Raw genomic sequence first — 9,835 nt, 5'->3', positions numbered from 1 at the left:
TTTCTATAAGAGAAATTAGGATGACTCTTCCATCCATGGTTGTAGGTATTTGAATAGGGGTTGTTCTTCCTCTGATTGAAACCCATGATTGCATCACATTGCTCTAATTGATTGATTTGCGCAGTTATAGCCCCCAATGGGCATGAGTCACTTAGATGTTCAGAACTTTCACATACTTCACAAGAAGTAACAATGACATTGACTGTACTTGAGATAGCTCCCATATTCTCAAATTTTTTTGTAAGAGCATCCAGTTTTGCAGCCAATAAAGTCACTGCATCAACATCAAATTTTCCTGATGCTTTTGTTGTTGGGTTCATACAAGAATAACCACCACTTCTTTCATTAGTCCATTGATGGTGGTTTTGTGTTACACTCTCGATTATCTCCTCGACTTCATCTAAACTTTTGTTCATAAGTGCCCCTCCAGCAGCTGAATCAAGAGACACTTTTGTGTGATAGTTGATGTCGTTATAAAACGTGTGTAGCACTAACCATCTTTCCAAACCATGGTGTGGGCATTGTCTGAGCATGCTATTGTATCTATCCCATGCTTCAAATAAAGATTCTGAGTCCGCTTGTTTGAAGCTTGCAATAAGATTCCTCATATGAGCTGTTTTACTAGGGGATAGAATTTGTCAAGAAATTGTTGCTCGCATTACTCCCATGTGGTGATGCTATTTGGAGCCAAAGAATTCAACCATTGCTTGGCTCTATCTCTCAAAGAAAACCCAAACAATAGTAGACGCACTGCCTCTGAAGGAACACCATTCATTTTCATTGTACCGCATATTTCATAGAAGACCTCCAAGTGTTGATTTGGGTCTTCATGCGGTCCTCCACCAAATTGATTTTGCTGCACTATAGATATGATTGCAGGTTTGATCTCAATATTATTTTCCTCAACTGAAGTCCTTGAAATACTAGATCGAAAACCCCTAGCATAAGGTGCTGCATAATCCTTTAGTGGTCTGTTTGCCATAATAGAATGTTCTTGTTCTTCTTGTTGTCTTTGCAGAATTTTTCTTCTATGAAATGTTCTGTCTATCTCAGGGTCTAGAGGAAGAAGTTCTCCTGCAAAGTTAGATCTTCGCATACACAAGAACAAGATGACAAGATATGTTTACAAAAGAAAGAAAGAGAAAGAGTAAATAAAAAGAAAACAGAGAAAAGTTAGACAAAGAATGTTAGAATCAAAAATGCAGAATTTGAATCACAACAGAAATAAATTGACAAGAATGTTATACAAGAAATGAAAAACTTATAAAAATAGAATTCTAACAATTAGTTATAACTATGCAAATGAAAAGAAAAGTTATGTCTAGTCTAACTCAATTGATAATTCCTAATGTTATAGCGCAGTCCCTAACAACGACGCAAAAAACTTGTTGACCTCCGCAATTGTACGGAAATGTCGCAAGTAATATAAAAGATTATCGTATCCACAGGGACTGGAATAAGCACTAGAAATGTTTCAACACGAGTTAGCTAAACAACTAATCAATTGGTTTCCAAAAGCTAAATGTAACTAATGAAAAGTAAACATAGAAATGAAAGATTAACAAACAAGATTATGGGCTATGATAAAGGAATGTTCTAGGAGTTTTGGTTTCTTTGTAGACTCCTCAATGTAAATGATCTACCAAATCCTATTTCTCAATTGTTCAACATTTATAGAAGGTTGCTAGTTCTCTCTTGCAATAGACAACTGGTCTAGGACTGAAATCTATACCTAAATATGATCAATTAGATATGAACTCATGTTGTCCTTACACGGGCATGTTCCTGTCACGAACATCTCTCGGATAATCAACACAAAGATCATACTTCTCAACCCATAAGATATAAAGATTAATCCCTAAATCTATCCTACCCTCTTGAGTTATCATATTTTTCCCTAAATCTTATCCCTCAAACGTCCTTACACGGGCTTGCACCTTTCGCGTGCTTCCCTCAGAAAATCAAGTGGAAGATAATCTCTACAAGATCCATAGGACATTCAAACAATCAATCTAAAATGAGAATTAGGTCCACATCACAACAATTCATTCAAGATTGAATTGATACAAACAAGACAATATCATAGAAACAAGGAAACGACAAATCCACAAGAGTTTACATCAATTCATCATACAAATACTCCCTCCATCCTAAAACAAAGATATCTACTCCATGAATCGAAGAGAGAAATTCGAAAATACAAAGATTACAAGCATTTCTTTGATCCCCAATCCAAGAAGAGGAGAGAAAGAAAACTTATCTAAGATGAAGCTTGGTCTTCGGATCCAATCCACGCTCCCGGAGTCGAATCCGTTGAAGATCTTCCTTTAGATCGCCCAGAAATCCTCCCAAGATTGGAAGGAAAGACCCAAATCCTGCTTTCTCCCAAAGGGGAGAAGATCCCCTTTCAAATCTTGAAGGAGGCCTTATATAGAAGAAGGGTTTGGGCGCCAGACAGCCCCGAGGCACGGCCGTGTGAGGTTCACACGGCCTGCTCCACTCTCTTCTCTACCGACCTCACACGGCCGTGTGAGGTACACGGCCGTGTCTTGCCTCTATCAACGCCCACTTTGCACGGCCGTGTAGATCCACACGGCCTGCACTGCCTTCACCTCTGGAAACCTGGCACGGCCGTGTGGTGCACACGGCCAAAACTCTTCTGCTCTCTAGAAACCTCACACGGCCGTGTAGAGCACACGGGCGTGTAGAGCACACGACCGAGGCTTCTCCTGTATATGGAAAACTGACATGGCCGTGTGGTGTACACGACCCAGGCTTCTTTAGGCTTCAAAACTTGGCACGACCATGTGAGGTTCACACAGCCATGCCATCTTCCTTCTCTGGTGCAGCTACACAGCCTCTCATCCTTACACGGCCTAGGCAACCCCCTATGGCAGGGCCGTGTAGGGTTCAAGTGGCATGGCTTCCTCCATCGCTTTGCTTGCAGATTTGGCCTCAAACATGCATCTTTCACCAGATTCGACTCCTGCGTACAAAAAATGCACAAAAGTATATCTCCGAACAAAGAGAGTAAATATGCTAAAAAGGAAAGCTGAAAGTACGAAAAATGCATAGATCAAGCATGCTTAAAGTATGTGAATGTGCTTCAAAACATGCTAATAAGTGTATACAATATACGCACATCATAGTGCAATGACTATAGAATTTGATGCACTTCTTTGCAATGGAACATGGAGTCTAGTTTCACGCACTTCCTCAATGAATGTTGTGGGTTCTAAATGGGTATTCCGTCTTAAGTATTGAGCTGATGGTTCTTTTGAACGACACAAAGCTCGACTTGTAGCCAAAGGTTTTAGTCAGCAACCAGGTATTGACTTCAATGACACTTTTAGTCCAGTCATCAAGATTACATATGTCAGACTATTATTATCGATAGCTATTAGTTTTAGCCTGTACGCCAATTGGACATCTTAAATGCGTTTCTCCATGGTCATCTTGAGGAAACTGTATTTATGGAGCAACCACCTGGGTTCATTCATCCACAATTTCCATCTCATGTTTGCCAACTTAAGAAATTCTTATATGGTCTTCGACAAGCTCCTTGTGCATGGTTTCATCGACTATCCAATTGGTTACAAGCTCAAGGATTTTCTGGATCAAAGACTGACTCATCTCTATTTCACAAATATAATGATGGGTCCATGATATTTTTTTCTTATTTATGTGGATGTCATCCTGATAACCGGCAATGATCATAAGGGCATCATAACTTTATTAAGTCTTCTCAATCAAGAATTTCCTACCCGAGATTTAGGCATTGCTTATTTTTTTCTTGGTATTGAGCTTATTCCACACGAAGATGGCTATCTTCTCTCTCAGAGCAAATACATTACTGGACTTCTTCAAAGAGCCAAAATGGATGGAGCACGTCCGGTCTCTACACCAATTGCTAAAACAACTCTCCATCTTCATCTTCTCCTGCTCTATCTGATTCACAGATTTATCGAAACATTGTTGGAGCCTTACAATATGTCACTATCACACGCTCTGATGTTACTTTTGTAGTAAATCGTGCTTGTCAATTCATGCATGCTCCAACTGAACAAAATTGGGATAATGTAAAAAGAATACTTCGCTATTGATATGGGTTAGGTTTTGTGGGTCCCCAATAAGGAAAGAAAAGGAGATAATAAAACCAAGGAGATAGGCTGATATCGGCCGGGATGTACCTCAAAGGAGGTATGCTAACCCTAGCCGAAATATGCCTCAAAGGAGGTAGGCCAATATCGGTTGGTACATACCTCAATAAGAGGTAAGGCTATATCGACCGAAATATGCTTCCCAGGAGGAAGATCTATATACCTCAAAGGAGGTAGGCCAATATCGGCCGGTACATACCTCAATAAGAGGTAAGGCTATAACGACCGAAATATGCTTCCCAGGAGGAAGATCTATATACCTCAAAGGAGGTAGGCCAATATCGGCCGGTACATACCTCAATAAAAGTTGAGTCTATATCGACCGAAATATGCTTCCCAGGAGGAAGATCTATATACCTCAAAGGAGGTAGGCCAATATCGGCCGGTACATACCTCAATAAGAGGTAAGGTTATAACGACCGAAATATGCTTCCCAGGAGGAAGATCTATATACCTCAAAGGAGGTAGGCCAATATCGGCCGGTACATACCTCAATAAAAGTTGAGTCTATATCGACCGAAATATGCTTCCCAGGAGGAAGATCTATATACCTCAAAGGAGGTAGGCAAATATCGGTCGATACATACCTCAATAAAAGTTGAGTCTATATCGACTGAAACATGCTTCCCAAGAGGAAGATCTATATACCTCAAAGGAGGTAGGCCAATATCGGCCGATACATACCTCAATAAAAGTTAAGTCTATATCGACCGAAATATTCTTCCAAGGTGGAAGATCTATATGTCCTAAAGGAGATAGACTAATATCGGTCGGGACATACCTCAATAAGAGGTAAGTCTATATCGACCGAAATATTCTTCCAAGGTGGAAAATCTATATGTCCTAAGGGAGATAGGCTAATATCGGCCGGGACATACCTCAATAAGAGGTAAGTCTATATCGACCGGAATATTCTTCCAAGGTGGAAGATCTATATGTCCTAAAGGAGATAGGCTAATATCGGCCGGGAGATACTTCTGAAGCGTGTAGAATAGTATCGATCGCAACACGTCCTAAGGTTAGTATCAGCTAGGTCGACCAACACCTTGGAAAAATACATGATAAAATACGACATATTGTTAGGTAGGATAGATAACATAAAATGACGCAGACAGAAAGCTCATGAGGAAGAATAAAGATAAATATTTCAAATAGGCTAATTAATGATAATATCTGCAATATGTGATTGCATGACAGGTGTTATATATCTCGGCGGGAAAAGTGCTCTTAGATTATTTTGCAGGTGCTAAACGACAAAGGAGGTACATCTGGGGTACAAGAAAGATTCCTTAAAAGTCACTTATTACAAGTACACAGCTGACGTCATCTCATAACAAACCCTAACAAACCGGGGTCCACTTCATGACTACGGAGGTTATATGAAGTGGTATAAAAAGGAGAATCCTCTCCGTTGGCAAGGCAAGTTCACAAGTTCACATCATTGCACACATTTATAACCCTAATTTTCAACTACTGTTCATCTTCTTCTTCCTTCTTCCACACCGAAAGAGATCACTGACTTGAGCGTCGGAGGGTCTAGCCAGGGATTCCCACCCCGGTCTTAGGTCGCTGACGATAGTGTTGGATTGGTCTCTTGTGCGCAGGAAGTCTTAGAAGCTTTGGATCTGGGTTTCTTCTCTTCATACTTGGGTTTCTTCTTCCTCATCGGGTCTTCGTGCGAGGAGGACTTGCGGTAACTCTCTTTCTCTCGATCCGCTTTGGGTTTCTCAGATCGGTATTCTGCGGACATTATTCTTCCTCAGCTTGGTGGGTTTCCTTCTTCCGGATCTCCGTCGTGTCCAGCTTCTCAGACAGGATCAAATTTGGGCTAATATCGGCCGGGAGATACTTCTGAAGCGTGTAGAATAGTATAGATCGCAACACGTCCTAAGGTTAGTATCAGCTAGGTCGACCAACACCTTGGAAAAATACCTGATAAAATACGACATATTGTTAGGTATGATAGATAACATAAAATGGCGCAGACAGAAAGCTCACGAGGAAGAATAAAGAGAAATATTTCAAATAGGCTAATTAATGATAATATCTGCAATATGTGATTGCATGACAGGTGTTATATATCTCGGCGGGAAAAGTGCTCTTAGATTATTTTGCAGGTGCTAAACGAAAAAGGAGGTACATCTAGGGTACAAGAAAGATTCCTTAAAAGTCACTTATTACAAGTACACAGCTGACGTCATCTCATAACAAACTCTAACAAACCGGGGTCCACTTCATGACTACAGAGGTTATATGAAGTGGTATAAAAAGGGGAATCCTCTCCGTTGGCAAGGCAAGTTCACAAGTTCACATCATTGCACACATTTATAACCTGAATTTTCAACTACTGTTCATCTTCTTCTTCCTTCTTCCACACCGAAAGAGATAACTGACTTGAGCGTCGGAGGGCCTAGCCAGGGATTCCCACCCCGGTCTTAGGTCGCTGACGATAGTGTTGGATTGGTCTCTTGTGCGCAGGAAGTCTTGGAAGTTTTGGATCTGGGTTTCTTCTCTTCATACTTGGGTTTCTTCTTCCTCATCGGGTCTTCGTGCGAGGAGGACCTGCGGTAACTCTATTTCTCTCGATCCGCTTTGGGTTTCTCGGATCGGTATTCTACGGACATTATTCTTCCTCAGCTTGGTGGGTTTCCTTCTTCCGGATCTCCGTCGTGTCTAGCTTCTCAGATAGGATCAAATTTGGCGCCGTCTGTGGGAACTTCACCTGAATCTGAGACTACAGGATGGAAGAAACCGGAAAATCAAACCTACTCACTATCAGTCGTGAAGATTTGGATTTCCTCACCAATTCTCACGTTCAGAAAGCCTTACAACAGCAGCAACAACAACTGCAAGCCCACACCAGAGCTACTCTACCAACAACTCATCATCCAGCAATATCAACTACCGAGCATCGGAAAGGAAAGGAGCTGGAAGAAGAAGAACATGCGTATTTTCCTCCAGCTGCTGTTTCTCCGACGAGGCATCCACGAGCCTTTCTTCGCACTCCCATGGATCAAGGGGGCAAGAGGCCCGTATTCCAAGAATCCTCTGGTGAAGCACCGGATAGAGAAAAGCGTAAGATCAAAATGATAACTAGTGATAGCTCACCAGAGAAGGTCATTTCCCCATTCTCTCAGAGTGTATTGGATGATCCGCTTCCTAAGCGGTATCAAAATCTTCAGATCGGAGAATACACTGGAACAACAGATCCAGAAGACCATCTGCTCAAATTTGAGAACGTGGCATTATTGCAACAATTCTCTTACGGGGTGAAGTGTCGGATGTTCCTCACTACCCTCGGAGGAGCTGCACAGCGCTGGTTCAAGAGATTACCAGAAAAATCTATTTGGAAATTTAAAGATTTCAAAAAAGTCTTTCTACACCATTTCTCCAGCAACAAAAGGTATCATAAGACTCCTTGGAGCTTATTTTCAATTAAGCAAGCATCTAAAGAGTCTATCCGAGCATACATTAAAAGATTCAATCAGGTAGCTATTGACATACCTAATGCTACCACTGAAATATTAGTCAGCGCTTTCTCTCAAGGTTTAAATGATAATGATTTCTTTAAAGATTTAGTAAGGAATCCTCTTGTTAATTTTGATTCCTTGATTGAGTGTGCCACCGAGTTCATTAATGTGGAGGAAGCTCAAGCTGCTCGTAGAAAGGAGGGTGTTACCTCTTCTCCTACTCAGGTTAAGGAAAAAGCTCCGGCTCCTGTGCCTCCACCGAGAGGTCCTAGAATAACTCACCCACCTCATCGACAACCAGAGTATCGTCCACAAGCTGTACAACATGTGGAGATACAGCCAGAGGCACCAAGGAGATGGTGCACTTATCACAAAACTAGCAGTCATCATACTGAAGACTGCTTTGTTTTAAGAAATAAACGAGCTAATCGGGAGCGTTATCAGAGGCAGAACTATTATCGACAGCAATACCCCAGGCAGCAAAGCGCACTCAAACTGGAATATCGCCCGGTCGAGCCTCAGCAAGAAGCAATACCAGTCCCGGCCGGTACCAGCCAAGTGTTAGAGAAAGCACCCTCCGAAGCTGTGACGACTCGGCAGGAAGAGAACAGGAGTAATGCTGCTCGGGGCAGTATCAATATGATCACGGGCGGACCCACTGATGGGGATTCTAATAGAGCCAGAAAAGCACATGCCCGAAGACTGGAAATTCATGCCGTGGGATGTAGTATGGAATGAGCGGTCGGTCCTGAAATAAGTTTTGGGCCTAGAGATCTCGAGGGGGTAGAAATACCCCATGATGATGCCCTGATCATTAAAGCTGTCATAGCCAACTATGCCATTGCTCGTACCTTCATAGACACGGGCAGTTCGGTCAATATTATATTCAAGAAGGCTTTCGATCAACTGCAAATAGATCCGAGTGAACTTCAACAGATTGTTACTCCTCTATATGGGTTCACAGGCAACGAAGTACAACCATTAGGTCAAATAAAGTTGGCCATATCTCTGGGAGAAGAGCCTCTGATGAGAACAAGAAGATCTTATTTCATGGTAGTAGATGCTCCATCCTCTTATAATGTGATACTGGGTCGACCTGCCTTAAACGAGTTTAGGGCGGTCGTTTCTACTTTTTGTCAGAAGATTAAATTTCCGGTGGATGACCAAGTTGGGGAGGTGCGAGGTGATCAGAAGACAGCCCGAAAATGTTATGTAGAAATAATTCGGACTGAAGCTAACACCGCCCGAAAGATTCAAAGAATGGAGGTTAATGCCATTCGGGAGAAGCATCCCGTCCTGGTTTATGAGGAGAAGGAAGAAGTTCAGATCCAGGCCGGTCGGCCTGAAGCTACTACATATGTTGTGGCTGATCTTGATCCTGCTCTTAAAGCCTAATTGGTGCAATGCCTGAAGAAGAATAATGATGTATTTGCCTGGACTCCCAAAGAAGTCTCGGGCGTTTCTCCTACAGTCATGGAGCATTCCTTACATGTCTTCCCGGATACCCACCCGGTCATGGAAAGGAAAAGGAGTTTTAGCGTGGAACAAAACTAGATCATCAAAGAAGAAATAACTAAACTTATGGAAGCCGATTACATCCGGGAAGTATAGTTTCCAAGCTGGCTAGCTAATGTGGTGTTAGTCTCCAAGCCTGGAAACAAATGGCGAGTATGCATTGATTTCCGGGATCTCAACAGAGCTTGCCCAAAAGACTATTATCCATTGCCCAGAATCGATCAATTGGTAGACTCCACTGCGGGATGCGAATACATCTCTATGCTAGATGCTTATCAGGGCTATCATCAGGTTCCCTTAGCTAAAGAAGATCAAAAAAAGGTCAGTTTTATAACATCTGAAGGTACTTATTATTATAATGTTATGCCTTTCGGACTAAAAAATGCAGGAGCAACCTATCAAAGGCTTATGAATAAGGTCTTCCAGAAGCAGATTGGTAGAAATATAGAAGTATATGTTGATGACATCTTAATTAAGTCTCTTCAAGCTGCTGATCTGTGCAGGGATGTAGAAGAGACCTGCAAGACATTAAGGCAATATGAGCTCAAATTAAATCCAAGCAAATGTTTATTCGGCGCGAAAGGGGGGAAGTTCCTGGGATACATGGTGTCTGAACGAGGGATAGAGGCCAACCCGAGCAAGGTCAAGGCACTGCAGAACATGGAGCCACCACGTAATGTGAGGGAAGCT

The 9,835-nt window shown here is 42.0% G+C and overlaps 1 pseudogene; it reads left to right on the top strand.

Moving 5' to 3' along the window:
• Positions 1-504: 504 nt before the first annotated feature.
• On the top strand, positions 505-576 carry LOC122037317 (annotated as a pseudogene).
• The last annotated feature ends 9,259 nt before the right edge of the window (positions 577-9,835 follow it).

The sequence above is a fragment of the Zingiber officinale genome, unplaced genomic scaffold (genome assembly GCF_018446385.1).
Source record: "Zingiber officinale cultivar Zhangliang unplaced genomic scaffold, Zo_v1.1 ctg251, whole genome shotgun sequence".
Classification (NCBI taxonomy): domain Eukaryota; kingdom Viridiplantae; phylum Streptophyta; class Magnoliopsida; order Zingiberales; family Zingiberaceae; genus Zingiber; species Zingiber officinale.
The sequence above is the reverse complement of the archived record's forward strand: the minus strand, read 5'-3'. Positions and strand labels throughout refer to the sequence as shown.